Genomic DNA, 15,527 nt, shown 5'->3' with positions numbered 1-15,527 from the left:
ATGTGCAATTTGTGATATATTGTAAGATTTGGGCACTTGATGTGCAATTTGTGATATGTTGTATGATTTGAGCACATGATATGCAATTTGTGATATGTTGTAAGATTTGAGCACTTGATGTGCAATTTATATTATGCTGTGATATTTGGGCACTTGAGGTGCGATTTGTGAAATATTGTGATATTGATACGCATGCAGTGAGATAAGGGTGGCTTGAAACGCGTGGCTAGTAGGGGAATTACTAGAAGTCATGCGGTATGATAAGGATAGCTAAAACGCGGGATGTTATTTCGGGAAAAATAATTTCTTTAAAATTATATGTGAAGGCTCCTGCGGTGATATAAGAAAATGAGATATTGTGAATTTATTTATGATTTGAGACTACGAGGCTGTATATCGGGAGTACCCTGTTGATATTTCTTTATTTATGTTCTTGCCTTGGGTGATTTTGTTTCATTTAATATGTAAATTCTTGTCCTCTTCCGTGATGTACTAGTTGACTTTATTATTAAGTATTTTGTGCTCCTAGTTGTATTGTGATGGCTTTGGCTTTTTAGCACGAGACTCTTAAGATGTATATTTCTGATTTTTCTTACTGATTTTCAATGATTGAGTTGATTTAAATAAAAAAAAATATTATTATGTTTTAAATTAAATAGTTTTATAGCCAAACCAAGAGTTTATTTGATGCTTTAATTTAAGTGCAATTTTATTTTCTTCGCCCAAATGATTTCAAAAAAATAAATTCAATTCTTTGAGGATTTCTTACTTGATTAAAAAAATTTAAACTCACTTTAGTGGAAATAAATTGATCATGTGTATCTTATATACATTGAGGATATTAGCATGTGAATTGTCTGTGCAAATGTGATATGAAATGAGGGCACTAGGTGCCGGAAAAATATGATGATTTAATTATGGGCACGAGGCGCCGTGAAAATATGAAAAATAGGCCAAGATCCATTTTTACGAAAAATATGAAAATGGGCTGAGACCCGTATTTTTATGATTACGAAACGAGGGTCACATGGTGAATTTTTAATTAAAAGAATTATATTCAAATATTTATTTGAAAGAATTTTTCTGTAGAAGGTATTATATGAAAGAATTATATTTGAAAGGTAATTATTTGAGAAAATTATATTTGAAAGAGAGTTATTTGAAAGAACTATATGTGAAAGATATTTATTTGAAGGATTTGATTTATTGTGTGTAATTGTATTTATTATTTGTTGAGGGAATTAATGGTATTCTTGTCGTCTGTTGTGCATATTACTGGTTGTTTTATGTTGCCCTTATTGTTATCTGCTTCCTATTATTTTGTATATTATATTGCACGGACTATTAGACTAGTGAGTGTCTTGACTGTACCTCATATCTACTCCACTGAGGTTAGTCTTGATATTTACTGGGCACCGACCGTGATGTACTCGTACTACACTTCTGCATATTTTTGTGCAGAGCCAGGTATTGGAGATATCAGACTTGAGCAGAGTTAAAGCGAGATCGTAAAGATTCAAGGTAGAGTTGCTTGGTCGTCGCAGTTCCTTGGAGTCTTTTCATTTCATTGTACTGTAAATTTTTAATCAAACAGTATAGTATATTCGGTCCTCATGATCATCCCATGTATTCAGTTAGAGTTCGTGACTCAGTACTACCAGTCTTGGGAGGTTGTATATTCATATTTGTTACGTTTCTAGTTTTGGTTACTTATTTATTTATTTTTTAAAATCGCTTCAAAAATATAATTGAAATCGGCTTACCTAGTCTTAGAGACTGGGTGCCATCACGACACCTATGGTGAGATTTTGGGTCGTGACATCGGCTCAGGTATGTTAAGGTTATCCCTTCTTTCTTTTGGCATGATCAATACGATACAAGCGAAATGAGTAAACGCACAACTTTCATAAATGACTCTATTCATAGGAGTACTAGGGGTGTCTATATTCTTGATTCTCCATGTGAATTATTATTATATCTTCTGTTCATGGGTCTGAGAAAAATACGTAGTTGATAAAGTTTATCCGGAAGGCATATTGATCTTATGACATTCCGAGAGTTTTTATTAACGAAATTCTTATGTATTTTATGCATTTATACATGTACATTGACCCATGACCAGATGGCGTTATATATGCATATATTATATATATATATATATGGGATATGGGAAAAGGTTACTACGTTATATACGCACCACCACCTGATCAACTGGTATACGTTGATGATTTGACCACAGTGACCGAGATGATATGATGGGATGCCCTCAGATGATGGATGATGGATGATGTTATGAAAGCATATACCTATGCATGGTATGACATTTATACGCACATGCATGACATTATAAGTATTAAATGATTCACAGAGCTATGCAGACTTACATGTCGAGTCTTTTACTCCATGTTTCTCTCAAGTCTATTATTTACTGATTTTCATTCCTTACATACTCGGTACATTATTTGTACTGACGTCCCTTTTTCCTGGGGGACGTTGTGTTTCATGCCCGCAGGTCTCGATAAACAGGTCGAGAGTCCTCCAAGTAGGCTATCAGCTCAGTGAAAGGTGTTGGTGAGCTCCGTTTGCTCCGGAGTTGCTATTTGGTCAGTATGATTAAGATATGTATTGCTTAGTATGGCGGGGATCTGTCCCGACCTTTATGACAACTATGTATTCTTAGAGGCTTGTAGACAGATGTCCCGTATATGAAAGATTGTATGGCCTTGTCGGCCTATGTTCAGTGTACGAGTGCTCATTTTGGCCTTATAGGCCCGTATGTCACATGTATAAGTTTTTATATCAGATTGGGTCGTCTTATATTGAGTATTCCTTTATGTTTATTCTGGTTAGCCCATGACAACCCGTTTGGCCAATTTTCCAATGATAGTACGATAAGAAGGATATGTAACGTTGGTACTTAGTTGAGTAAGGCACCGAGTGCCCGTCGCGGCCCATCAGTATGGATCGTGATATTCTTATCCTAAATTTAGGTTATCATGTATTTTACAGTCAACTGTTATTGGTTGCAAAGTTGCCTATGAAAGATTTTCTTAAATGTTACTACTTGGCTTCTATTAATTCGTACTTTCTTTAAAAATATGCAATGATTTAAAATTTTGGTGAAGAAAAAAAGTATTATATTGAATATGCTTGCAATATAAACTTTGTTTGTTATTGGATAAAAAGAATAGGTAGGATAACAATAGATAAGTGATTTATATCTCAAAAAAGAAGCTTAGAAAATGGGATCACCTAAAATTTTATATCTTTCTATAGAAATTTCATATAACTAGCATGGACAAATGCAAACGTTAATACTAAATTGTTCATTTCACAAGTTCAAAAGATATTCAATTATTTTTTATTTAACTATTTGTTGATACCCAATTTTCCCCTCATATTTTCTAAAAATACATATATACTTTCAACATGGCATATTTTCATCATCATTTAGTTTACAAACCTATACAAGTATTTTCTATAATTTTTCATAATTTTTATAGCTCTAAATCAATTCCTTTCTACATTTTTATTATATAAATATTTAGTAATTATCCCTTCAAATTATTTTGTAATGACTAAATCATCCAATTTTATTGTTTACATCCACATATATGTTTTATAATATTTTTTACTTTATTTCACATAATTACATTTGTATTTTTAAGCTCTTTACATAATTTTGCAATAATAGCCTATATGCTACGTATAATTACAATTATTATATTATTCATGCTAAAATAACATTTTTATAATTTTTGCAATATTAAGTTATTATTTTCAATCATTTTATTACATAATTAATATTTTATTACTTATTAATCATTTTTGTTTAAATAATTTAATATATTTAATTTATAACCCAAATTTGGAGCCAATTCCGGACCAATTCAATAGCCCAAATATCCACACCTCAGCCCAATAATGCCCCAACCCAAACCAAATGACCCTTGTGACAAACCGGTCAGAACCCACTTAAAACCACCCGCCCCGCCTTCTTAAAATCCTGGTCGGCCCACGATTAACCCCCTCTTTTAATTATCCACCCCCTAACCCTAACCCTCACACTCACTCCGCCTAACCGCCCTAAAACACTCTCCACTCCCTTCTCTTTCACAAACCCTAGCCGCTATATCACTCAACTTTTCCAAATCCGGCTCTAAAATGGAATCAATCATTGACTCACTTACCTTATTGGTCTCCTCTCGCTACTGGTCGTCCGTTTGTGGTGTTACCTAGGTGCTTGCCTAAACATGGCAAGCAATACCTTCCCAAATCGAACCAAAGTGGTTCGAATCTTTGATTTTGAGCATTATTTCTCTACATACGTCCAACACTGAATTATGTTAGTCCGATTTCGTTTGAATTTCTGTGATTTACACTTACCCTAAACAAAACTAGGGTTTACCGGATTTCTCTCTTAAATCGATTTCAAATTGATTTGCATGTTATCTTTCCTTATTTGTTGCTTAATTTACTCTGTTTCCTTATGTGTTTGTTTAATTTTTTCTGCTATATAAAACACTCCCCTAAAACCTCCTGGATAGACCTCGGAATCTCCTAATCACTGCTATTATTCTCATTGTTCTCCTCTTTCACTTACTCATTCACTATGTTACACTCGAATATTCTGTGAAATTCTGGGCCGGCTGAAAGCCAATGCCATTAAATGACCTACTTCGGTGCAAGCACTGTTCGGAGCCCTTCTCGAGGCTCTTATGAACTCTGAAGCATCAGAGATATGGGGTTCTTGCTATTAAGCTCTTTACTATTCTTCTGTTCGTATAATTTTTGCTACTGGTTAGTGTTTTAACCCCTCCAATGTTAATTTTCTTTCTTTCCTTCTGCATACTTATATGTGTTTGAATTATATAAGTATGATTTAGTTTGTGAATCCCTGATATTGCACTATTATGATAATGCTCAATACTCTTTTGTTATCATATGATAGTTCAATGCATGAGATAGTTTACTGCTTTGTCTGTGGTTTGTGTTAGGCTGGTCTGCACTTCTATGTTGGTACTTTGTTTTCTTCTGGAATCAGTTCTGTACCTCTAGCATCTGAATATGTTTCAGTTTTGAGTTTCAATGCGTGCCTATTTTGATCTAAATCTGACTGGTGTGACTATATGATGTTAGTTATAGAGTTTCTTCATACCTTGCTTTGGATACCACTACAACTCTATGGAAATCTCCCCATATGAATCATTTAGGGCTGAGTTTTGTGTCTAGTTGACTGTTCTTTGTGTACTAGCCATAACTATATAGAACACTGCTTTAAGGTTTACTCTAAAGATGTTTTCCTTGCTATCCTAATCCCTAGCATCACTTAGTATGTTAAGATAAACATTTATTTCTGCCTCAACTATGATCTTGCTCCCATGCTAATATGTTTTTTTCCAGTCTGTTTTTGTTCATTTAATGTCTTGCCTCTTCCAGTGTTTATCACAATGTCTAAATACTGATTAGTATGGCCATAAGATGCATGCTTAGCTTAATCCAAACCTCTTAGGTCTCAATTGGCTTAATTTTATGTATATCTTGCAAACTTGTTGCTTCCTCAATTTCTTTCAATATGAGACTATCTATGTAGTGTTTTACTGTCTTGTTGAACCTGTTGGCATGCTTGATTAGTTACTTTCTATGCTTAACTTGGTGTAGTACTTAATTTCTGTCCCTCTATCACTATCCACTCTTCTTATTTGTTACTCGTGCTATTCTGAATTGTCATTCTTAGTCGGCTGAAAACCAAGGCTATCTAGGTTCTATTGTCGACCTCCCTAGTGTGAGCACTACTCGGGGTCCAATTGAGACTCTTGTGAACTCTGACACACTAGGGCTTAGTCTTAGTCATTCTTTCAACCTCCAAAACTGTCCCCAGTACTCTATTTCCATGTCATGTATTGTATATCTATATTGGTTGATCCAAGTGGTGCAATACTTGGCGTTGTGTCTTATTAAATTGGTATGGGCTCTTCTATGGACCCATGATCGTGTATTGAACGTGGCTCTTTGTTGAAGGCCCAGTAAGGATGGGTATTTAGTTATTTTATTTGGGTCTACGATAAGCTCGTTCACTGTTATGTAATATTGTTATTCATTATTGGGCTTGTAATAATTTTTTGTATAAATAATTAGGTTGTTAGTAAAAGGGAATGAGGTAGATTTTAATATTCATATGTGATGGGTAGATAACATTCCTATAGGACTTAATGATATGTTTGCTATATGTGTCGTTCACTCTCTATGTACACTATTAGAAATCATGCCATTAGGGAAATCACACACTCACACAACCCGTTTGCTATCAAAGCATAAGTGCTTTATTTATTCCAATTTCTACTGCTATGTGTCGCTAGACAACATGCCTATAGGAAATAAATGCCAATAACTGTCCTTCAATTTGAATAACTGCACCATGTTCATTAGATATCATGCCTATAGGATTTTAATTATTTAATTCGCTATTGCACCTAGAAAACATGCCTATAAGAGCTAAATATAAAAAAAATCTGTTTCAATCGCCAATCTTTAGAAATCCTGCCTATAGGGTATTACTACTCGCTCTAAAGTGTTGATACTAGACTCTTCAAACGTTGTTTATTGCTTAGCCACGCCACTATTAGAAAGTATGAGTAATTCTGAGCATTTCGAATAATTTTTACTGTCCCTTACTGTGTAAACCACTTAGAGATCATGCCTATAAGTTTTATTAACTTATAATATGTAATCTCAATAAACAACTTAGCAATATCAGATACTCTCAAACTGGTAATTTAAAAATCATAGGTCTAAAGTGGCGCCTTGCATCTGAAACTGCTTGCATATTTGGATCAGATCATATAGAAACCATGTCTATAGAGCTTAATGACTTCAATCTTCCTCAATTATGAAACTGTCTAATGTCTAACGTAGAAATCTATTTGTGTGTATTCATTATCTAATTGTGGAGGTTAACTTGAGCCTTTAACTGTCCTTAAATGCAGCCCTATTTGTTTTGAATTGTCGCCTAGTTTTGACATTTCTGAACAGCCTAAGTAAAGTCTAAACTACCCAAAATAGAGGACCAATGCCTCATGGACCATAGGTATGGGACGAGTAGTACACGCATAAGGTACGACTTATAATTGAATTAGTGCGCTTTAGGTAATAACTTAAAGATAATAATCGGGTAGCAGGAGATGATAGTCTGTGCCCGCTGAATAATACGAGTAATACCCCATCTTGAGGGAGTTACGAAGTGTTATTTATGTTGCACGGGGTGATCCTTTAGGCTAAAAAACTTAGGATTCCCCATCTCATTCCCATTCTACCTTTGAATCATGTGTTTGTATTTACTCAAAGTCTTTGATAATCAAACTTCCCAAAATACTTATTTTCTCTGTCTTTGTTTATCTGACTAATTCATATAATTCAAGTTCGGCCGGGACCTACAGTTGTGGACCTCGAATAGTGCCTAACACCTCCTCTTCGAGATAATTTCGAGCCCTTACCCGATCTCTGGTGATGCAAACTAGTCAAACCATAGTCATATGCAAATAGGTACCCCAACGCACCTTAAACCGTTAGGTGACGACTCTCCTCTTTTAATACCCTTCTTTAAAAGAGTTGTCACACGTCGATGCTCGCTTTTCGAGAGAGAAAAAAGGGGCGCGGCACTATTACGTAAACATAATAAATGAGTGTTGCATCTTTTTTAACGTACCTTACTATTTCATATTAATCGTTTTCTTGTACACATTTTTTAATTGAGTGATACGTAATACACATGCAACGCACGTACTCTAAAGCTAGTAGAATTATAAATGAAGTTTGAGAAGAAAAATTATAGGTAACTACAAAAAAGTCAAAAACAGAAATGGAGAATGGGGAAATTTTTTTAAAAAGGGGGGAAATCATCCTAAATATAAGTCGCATACTTTTTATGCGATGTATATGCGAAGACTTCAGGGACTAATATGAAATATTTAAAACTTCACTGACCAAAGTGAATGTCTTCCAGATTTTCATATTGATTTGTTACTCAGTTTATTTCAAGAATCCAGAAATGGCGATCCAAAAATCCCAAAAGAGAAAGCCAAAACCAAGATCCCCAACACTCATACTCACAGACTGTACATTGGTTATTTCCCCCAAATGGGTTCTCTTTTTCCACTCCAAAAAGCTTAAGGACAACTCACTTTCCTTTTCCGAGGCTGTTGCTCATAACTAGATTGGGTGGAAGATGTTCATAGAAAGCCTGAAGATGTCTGCCAAAAGTTTCTCCCAACTAATGTTGAAGATGGATCATTACTGCCTCATTCAGCAGCCTTATATCCCATGCTTGTTCAAGTCACTGTTTTTGAGTGTGCAGGTATGGCTATTGGTATATGTGCTTCACACAAAGTTGCTGATTGTGCAGTCTATGAGGTTAGAAATAATCAAAATCTAATATGATGAACAACGTGTCAGTAAAATTTTTGCCTTTGATGATTCTACTATAGCATCGCTCAAGGCTAAGTGTGGCACTGATTTTGTACAAGTGCATACTTGTGGTGAAGTAGTATCAGCTGTGATATGGAAAATGTGCCATGACTGCTTCAGGGAACGAGAGAAGGCCATCACCGTTGGCTGCTTCAGGGAATGGGAGAAGATCGTCCCAGTTGGTGCATAAGGTAAATATACGAAAGAGGTTAGTCCCTTCATTGCCAAACCATTGTGTAGGAAATGTTGTTGTAATTAGCAAATCATGTAAAGGTGAGAATGATGACTCTGATTTACTCACTTTTCTAAAGTTCTTCTTTTTGTCTTGTTTAACTGTCCCTTTCATTTTAGTTGGCATGCTGAAAGTGTGTTTGTCTCTGTTGGTTGTGGGAAAAAGGAACCCCCCCAAATAAGTAGAGACCACCACCTTTTAGAAATCTGTCCTCAGTCAAGACTGTGGCCAGGTTACTGTAACATTGGGAAAAGTATGCTTACTAACATGGCGTGAATTGGTAACATGATTTCAGTTCCTTCATAAATTTTGGTATTTATTACTCCAGATTTTTCTCTCCTTGACGTGCTTCCGATGAAATTCTCTGTTCATGCATAGGTGAGAGACTAAAGCAATAAATGAACAAGTGACTTGTGCCAACATTACTTTCGCTTTGAAATAAATAAATCAGTTTTTTATATCATGTGGGGTGCGAACAAGTGATACCAGTAAGAGTAAAATAAGGATTAATGTTAAATAGTTTTCAAATATAAAAATATGTCAATCTTTTCAGGATGGACTAAAAGGGAGAGTGTCACAATATATCAGTGGAGTACTTGATTTGTCTCACTTGTCTACCGAATCAATTGTGTCTATTTGGTATGCAAACATGTTATTCTTTCCTCACTATCCTGTTAATGGGGCAGATTTTCTTCTCTTTGCTTGGTAGCTAATAAAATAAACGGCAGGAACTGAGAGGCCAAGATTACAAGTGTTTATTTTGGATCCTCAGACTTGCTCCAGACTTGGCCCTTGTTCCTATGCATTCTCAAGACATAGCTGCAAAAGATAGGAAGAGACAGATATATCCATGTTAAGACTTCAGAGTAGATACTCTACAATGTGTACTAGCCAATTGATTAAGCAGGTTTTTATTTGATTGGTCTTCAAATATAGTTAGTTTTAGAGGATTCCACTTTTTGAATATTCCTATGTCATCAAATTTCATCCCCTGGCCAGACTGCAATTAAAATACTGATCATGTCTATCAGCATTTTGATAAATAACATAATATAATAGTTAATTAGTACAACATTTTGATAATATAGAAGTTGTGAAGGACAGCAATATGTTGGCACAGGCTTGTTTGGAGGGAGCACGGGCAATGGAGCTTCAAAATTAAGGACATGAGTTGCTTGCCTAATAGAAGGCCTGCAATTGCTTTCCGGATGAGCACACCATAAGCCAACAATTAGCAAGTGCTCCATCTCCTGCTCATTGAACTCTGATGAGAGTATAGGGTCAACTGCTTCATGAAGATTTCGCATCCCATAAAGTCTCTAAACCCAAATAACAATGTTTACTTGGTGATCCTCAGCTGTAGAATCAATAGGTTTTCTTCCACTAGCTATTTCTAATGCTACAACACCAAAACTATAGACATCTGCTTCCTTGCTAGCTTTGCCAGTGATGTGACATTCGGGGGGCCATGTAGCCCATAGTACCAGCCAAAACTGTTGTTTGGGATCCCTTTTCATGGTCAACCAGTCTAGCTAACCCCAAATCCCCAAGCTTGGCATTGAAGTTGGAATCCAACATAACATTACTTGACTTTATGCCCCTATGCAGCACATATTATTCCCATCCTTTGTGTGGATATAGCTCCAGAGGCCAAGCCTTGAGCAATCTTGTATCTTAGTGGCCATGTCACATGGCTTTTTCCCTTGAAAAGAAAGGAATCTAAGCTCCCATTAGGCATAAACTCATAGACAAGTAGTTTTCTTTTCTCATGGCACCAGCCAATGAGTTGCACCAGATGTCTATGTCTTAACCGGCTGGTGATCCTCACTTGTGATGCATATTCTTTTATTCCTTGCTTTGACTCCCTTGAAACCCTCTTAACAACGATATAGGAATTCAATTCCCTGAGATGTCCTTTGCACCCAAGGGTGTGGCCTAGCGGTCAATGAAGTGGGTGAGAACCATGAAGTCTCAGGTTCAAATTCCAGCAGAGGCAAAAAACACCAGGTGATTTCTTCCCAACTATCCAAGCTTTGGTGGATAGAGTTACCTGGTATGGTACCTGTTGCTGGTGGGAGGTGGCAAGTATCCCGTGGAATTAGTCGAGGTGCATACAAGCTGGCCCGGACACCACGGTTATAAAAAAAAAAAAAACCTTGAGATGTCCTTTATAAACACCCCTGAATCCACCCTCACGGACTTTTTTCCTGCGCAAAGTTATTCGTACATCTACCCAACTCAATATAACGGAACTTTTTTGGTTCTGTGCTTCTTTCAAATTCAAGAGTCATTGAACCATTAAAGATATCATTACCTTCACCTTCTATTACCTTTTTCTTTCTCCAAAATGCAAATAACATCAAGACACATACTGCAACTAAAAGACAACCTCCAGAAACTAATCCAACCACAAGTCTTAACTTGTTTTTCCTTTGTGCATGCTTTGGCTTGGAGTTTGGTAGGGCTACCCATGGATTTGTAGCTTTCATTATCTTCTAAAGAAGCAGAAAAATTCCAAGAATAGATGCTTTTTAGTGCAAAGAAGTCTCCTGTTGCACCTCTGAAGCCAAAAGTGACCCATTCTGGCAAATATTCCCTGAGATCAAGATTGTAAGATAGGCTTTGCATGACAGTGACAGTAGAATTATCTTTGAAACCAGTAAAGACAACAGTAAGATTTTCTGATGTTGAATTATAGTTACTCCAGACATCAGTTTTCTTACCAGCTGGAATGCTACTAAACCAGGTTACATTAACAACAGATTGCATAGACTTGATATTAATACAATAATACCTACGTGATCATCCATCGGGTCGTACTCGACATTCTGTCAAATAATACCTTCGATGTATTCAGTTGCTGACTTATCGTAGAAAGGACAAGGTTGTCACCTGCACTGTCATAAAGAATTCTTGAATCTGCAGGTGCAAGGAAGAAGGCTAGGACATCACCATAACTTGTTCTTCCCTGTGAATTGATGCTAAAGGAGAAGTGAGTAGTGAAATCTGTGACATTTCCAGAGGCCTTGTCCCAAAGACAGTGGTTTCAAATATGTGGCTCGACCTATGCTAGAATTTATATCACGATTGAGCAAGTTTGTGGTAAGTTGAATTGCACCATTTGCTCGATAATCATCATATGTAAGATTGTGCCATCATAACTTAAAGGTAAGTTCTACAGAACCGTGGTCAAATCGACTATGTTGTATGGGGCGGAGTGTTGGCCAATCAAGAACTCCCATGTCCAAAAGATGAAGGTGACTGAAATGAGAATGTTGAGATGGATGTGCGGGCATACTAGGTTAGATAGAATTAGAAATGAAGTTATTCGGGACAATGTGTGCATGACTTATGTGGAGAACAAGATGTGGGAGGCGAGACTTAGATGGTTCGGGCATGTGAAAAAGAGAGGTACAGATACACCGATGAGGAGGTATGAGAGGTTGGCCCTAGAGGGCCTAAGGAGGGGCAGAGGCAGGTCGAAGAAGCATTGGGGAGAGGTGATTAGGCAAGATATGGCGTTGCTCCAGCTTACTGAGGATATGGACATGGATAGGAAGGTGTGGAGGTTGAAAATAAAGGTGAAGGGTTAGGACAGGTAGCCGAGTGCTGTCCTTGTCTGTAACAGTAGTTTTAGTTACATGATTTAGTGTTATTTGTGTATTTTCGTGTCTCTTGACTCCTGTAATTACTTCTTGTTATTTTCGTGTCGGCTTTCCGATTGCGGTACCTAGTGTTTTTGCTTCGGTTTTCTTATTGGTGTGCTTGTTGTTTCCCTTCCTTTTACCTTTTCTAAGCCGATGGTCTTCCAGAAACAGTCTCTCTGCCTTCTTGAAGATAGGAGTAAGGTCTGCGTACACACTACCCTCCCCATACCCCACTTGTAGAATTACACTAGGTTTGTTATTGTTGTTGTAATATTCTGATCAATATTGGAAGTAAATTGATCAAAACTGAAGGACAGTGAAGTGGCAAAAGGGATTACCATAAGGGGAAAGACAAGGAATTTGAGAGCAAATAGATATGCAAAAGCATCCATAGTTGGACAAAATATTTATTACTAGTTTTTTAGACAACTGAAGATAATCATCTATCTATATGCCTATGGTAGATCCTTCTCATTTTCTCATCTTTTCAAGTGCAAAACTAACGATTTCGTCAAGGTTTACATCCATAAATTTATTGAGATGTATTCATTTTCAACAGATCATATCAAAGCTAGTAAATATTTTAAACACAGGGTAGTTGAAAAGGTCCTAACACTAACTTTCCTTCCCTCTTACAGGAAGCAAGAAGCATTATTTATTCCCTTTCTTTTTCACAGGTGAATTAGAATTGACTTACCCCACTACCCCCATACCTTTCCTAATTTTCTCCAAAGGAAATGAGAAATTTTGAACTTCATTGGGAGGAATATAGTAAGATTACATGTTGTTTTAGCAGAACCTACATTTAGTGATACAGTTTGCATGTTGAACTTATACTGTTGTGGAAGTCGGAATCTCCCATTCCCTTCCCTTTTATTTGAGAAGGTTCGGTTCTGTTCCCTTTTAAGAAGCTTATAAAGATAAAAATAAAGACATTCTCTCCAATCTAATTCCATTCTGAACTATGCAATGCAGCAATCACATGTTGTCTCTGTCTAAAAAATACAACAAGAAAATGGAAGCCAAACAAAATCGTTAAGGTGGAGAATACCAACACTCTTGAAATGCTAGAAATGTTCAGAATTTTTGTTGTTCTTAAATTTTGTTTCGGCACAACAAATTAATGTAAATTTAAAGTACTACTATTCACTATCCTGAAAAGAAAAAAAAACTAGCAAAGACCAGGTTGAAAAATATGTAGACCTAAGAAATGTTTAACCTATTCTAGTCTTTAGATAGAAAGGGCAGCCCGGTGCACTAAGCTCCCGCTATACGCAGGGTTCGGGGAAGGGCCGGACCACAAGAGTCTATTGTACGCAGTCTTACCCTGCATTTCTGCAAGAGGTTGTTTCCACATGTGAGCAACTTTACCAGTTACGCCAAGGCTTCCCTTCAGTCTTTAGATAGAAGAGATGGAAATTGTTCACTTGACTTGTTTCAGTCCCGACGACGGTCAAAAAGCAAAAGTAGTTGACCATTGACATATTAAAGACTTCTATTTTGTATGCCTTTTACATTATTGTAACTCATGGCCAGCTAAATGATAAAACCATTAATTAAAGCATTTGGTTTAGACTAAAAAAGTACTGCTTGATGCTATTGCTTCTTTCTCATATTCTATTGTGCCAAGTATCGAAAATAACCTATCTACCTTCACAAAGGTAAGGTCTGCGTACATTTTACCCTCCCCAGACCCACTTGTGGGAGTCTCACTACGTTTGTTGTTGTTGTTGTTGTTGTTGTTGTTGGTTTAGACTAAAAATGCTATAGGTCCCAAAACTTACAGTTTTTATATTTATATATTAACAAAATGTTCAAGTTTCAAGTGCATGGATTAGGGATGGCAAATGGGGCGGGGCAGGGCAGGGCAGGGTAAAGTCTTAATGGGGCAGGGCGGGGCGGGTCAAAAACACATTTTCAGAAAATAGTAAATGGGGCAGGGCAGGATTTTAGCTCAAACTCACTTGTGTGTGCCTACTTCTCTTTTTAGTCATCAACAGATTTGGTGCCTTAAATTCTTGTTGTTTTGTTTTCTTTTTAAAAAACTTGTTTTGTTTGCTTGCTAACATTTGTTAACTAGTAGCATACTTGCAAATATAATAGTTTTATAAAATATCAAATTGTTTATTAACGATTCTACTTTATGCCTAGCAAATAATGATAAAAATTTATACATTGGTTGGAGCAAGTAATTTACAAAGGTAGTATAACTCGTGAATCTGTTGCTATAAAGAAAGTCTTACAGGATAGGAGATACAAGAACATAGAACTTCAGATTATGCGTACGCTTGATCATCCTAATATTGTTAAACTAAGACACTGCATAAAAGAAAAAAATGATGGTATTTATTATTGTATTGAAATTAAGAAATTGATGTTGTATTTTAAAAAATTAGAGGAAATTAATGGAAATGATGGTTCGTCATGCAATTTTACAGTCAAATTAGTTCACTAACTTAAGAAGAAGTATGATAACTAAAGGAAACAAACCGTTCCAGAAGTGATTTAAACAATTAGCTATTTACTTGGAGTAGAACATTAATATAAGGAAAAATTTAGTTTTTGATAAATTATATAACATTAATAAAAATTTATATTTATTCAATCAATATGCACAAACAACTTTTATTGACATGTCAATGTTAAATATTTCAATAGAAAGTTGAAAAGGTAAAATAAATTAAAAGCATACTGCAAAATAAAAACATAAAGAGAAAAAATGAAAAAGAATCTAAACAGGGCAGGGCTTAATAGGACGGGGCAGGGCTTAATAGTTGGTGTATCTTGTTTTAGGTTGGAAATAAGATTTGTAATATGGCCATTAATTTGGCTTCTTTTCAAGTGGGGGCCAAGTTTTCATGACATTTGCCATGACATAATATCCACTATAACAAAATTTGTGGACCAAGTTTTCATGACATTTTCCATGACACAATATCCACTATTAGGCCAAGGATTTCTTGTTATAAATAGAGGAGTTCCTCCTCATTTGTAAACACACGAATAAGACTTGAGTCTTCATTTCTTGTTTTTTCTTCTCCTTTAGTAATTGAGAGTATTTTGTAAGAGAATTGAGTGTTGGGAAACACTTGTGTGATCCCCTTTCTTCTCCTCATTCTCCTCTTCTTCTTCTTCTCTTCATTTTCTTTCACTGTTTCTAGCCCCGTTTATTTAGACCTTTCAAT

General features: G+C 36.0%; 1 protein-coding gene and 1 pseudogene across 1 annotated transcript in view; both read right to left on the bottom strand.

Annotated features, from left to right (window-relative positions):
• The window catches only part of LOC104109388 (uncharacterized), a 48,965-nt gene that overhangs the window by 18,113 nt on the left and 15,325 nt on the right, over positions 1–15,527 (bottom strand). The gene's annotated exons all lie outside the window — the stretch shown is intronic.
• On the bottom strand, positions 9,494–11,847 carry LOC138900591 (L-type lectin-domain containing receptor kinase IX.1-like; annotated as a pseudogene).

The sequence above is a fragment of the Nicotiana tomentosiformis genome, chromosome 10 (assembly GCF_000390325.3).
Source record: "Nicotiana tomentosiformis chromosome 10, ASM39032v3, whole genome shotgun sequence".
NCBI classification, from domain to species: Eukaryota; Viridiplantae; Streptophyta; class Magnoliopsida; order Solanales; family Solanaceae; genus Nicotiana; species Nicotiana tomentosiformis.
The sequence above is the reverse complement of the archived record's forward strand: the minus strand, read 5'-3'. Positions and strand labels throughout refer to the sequence as shown.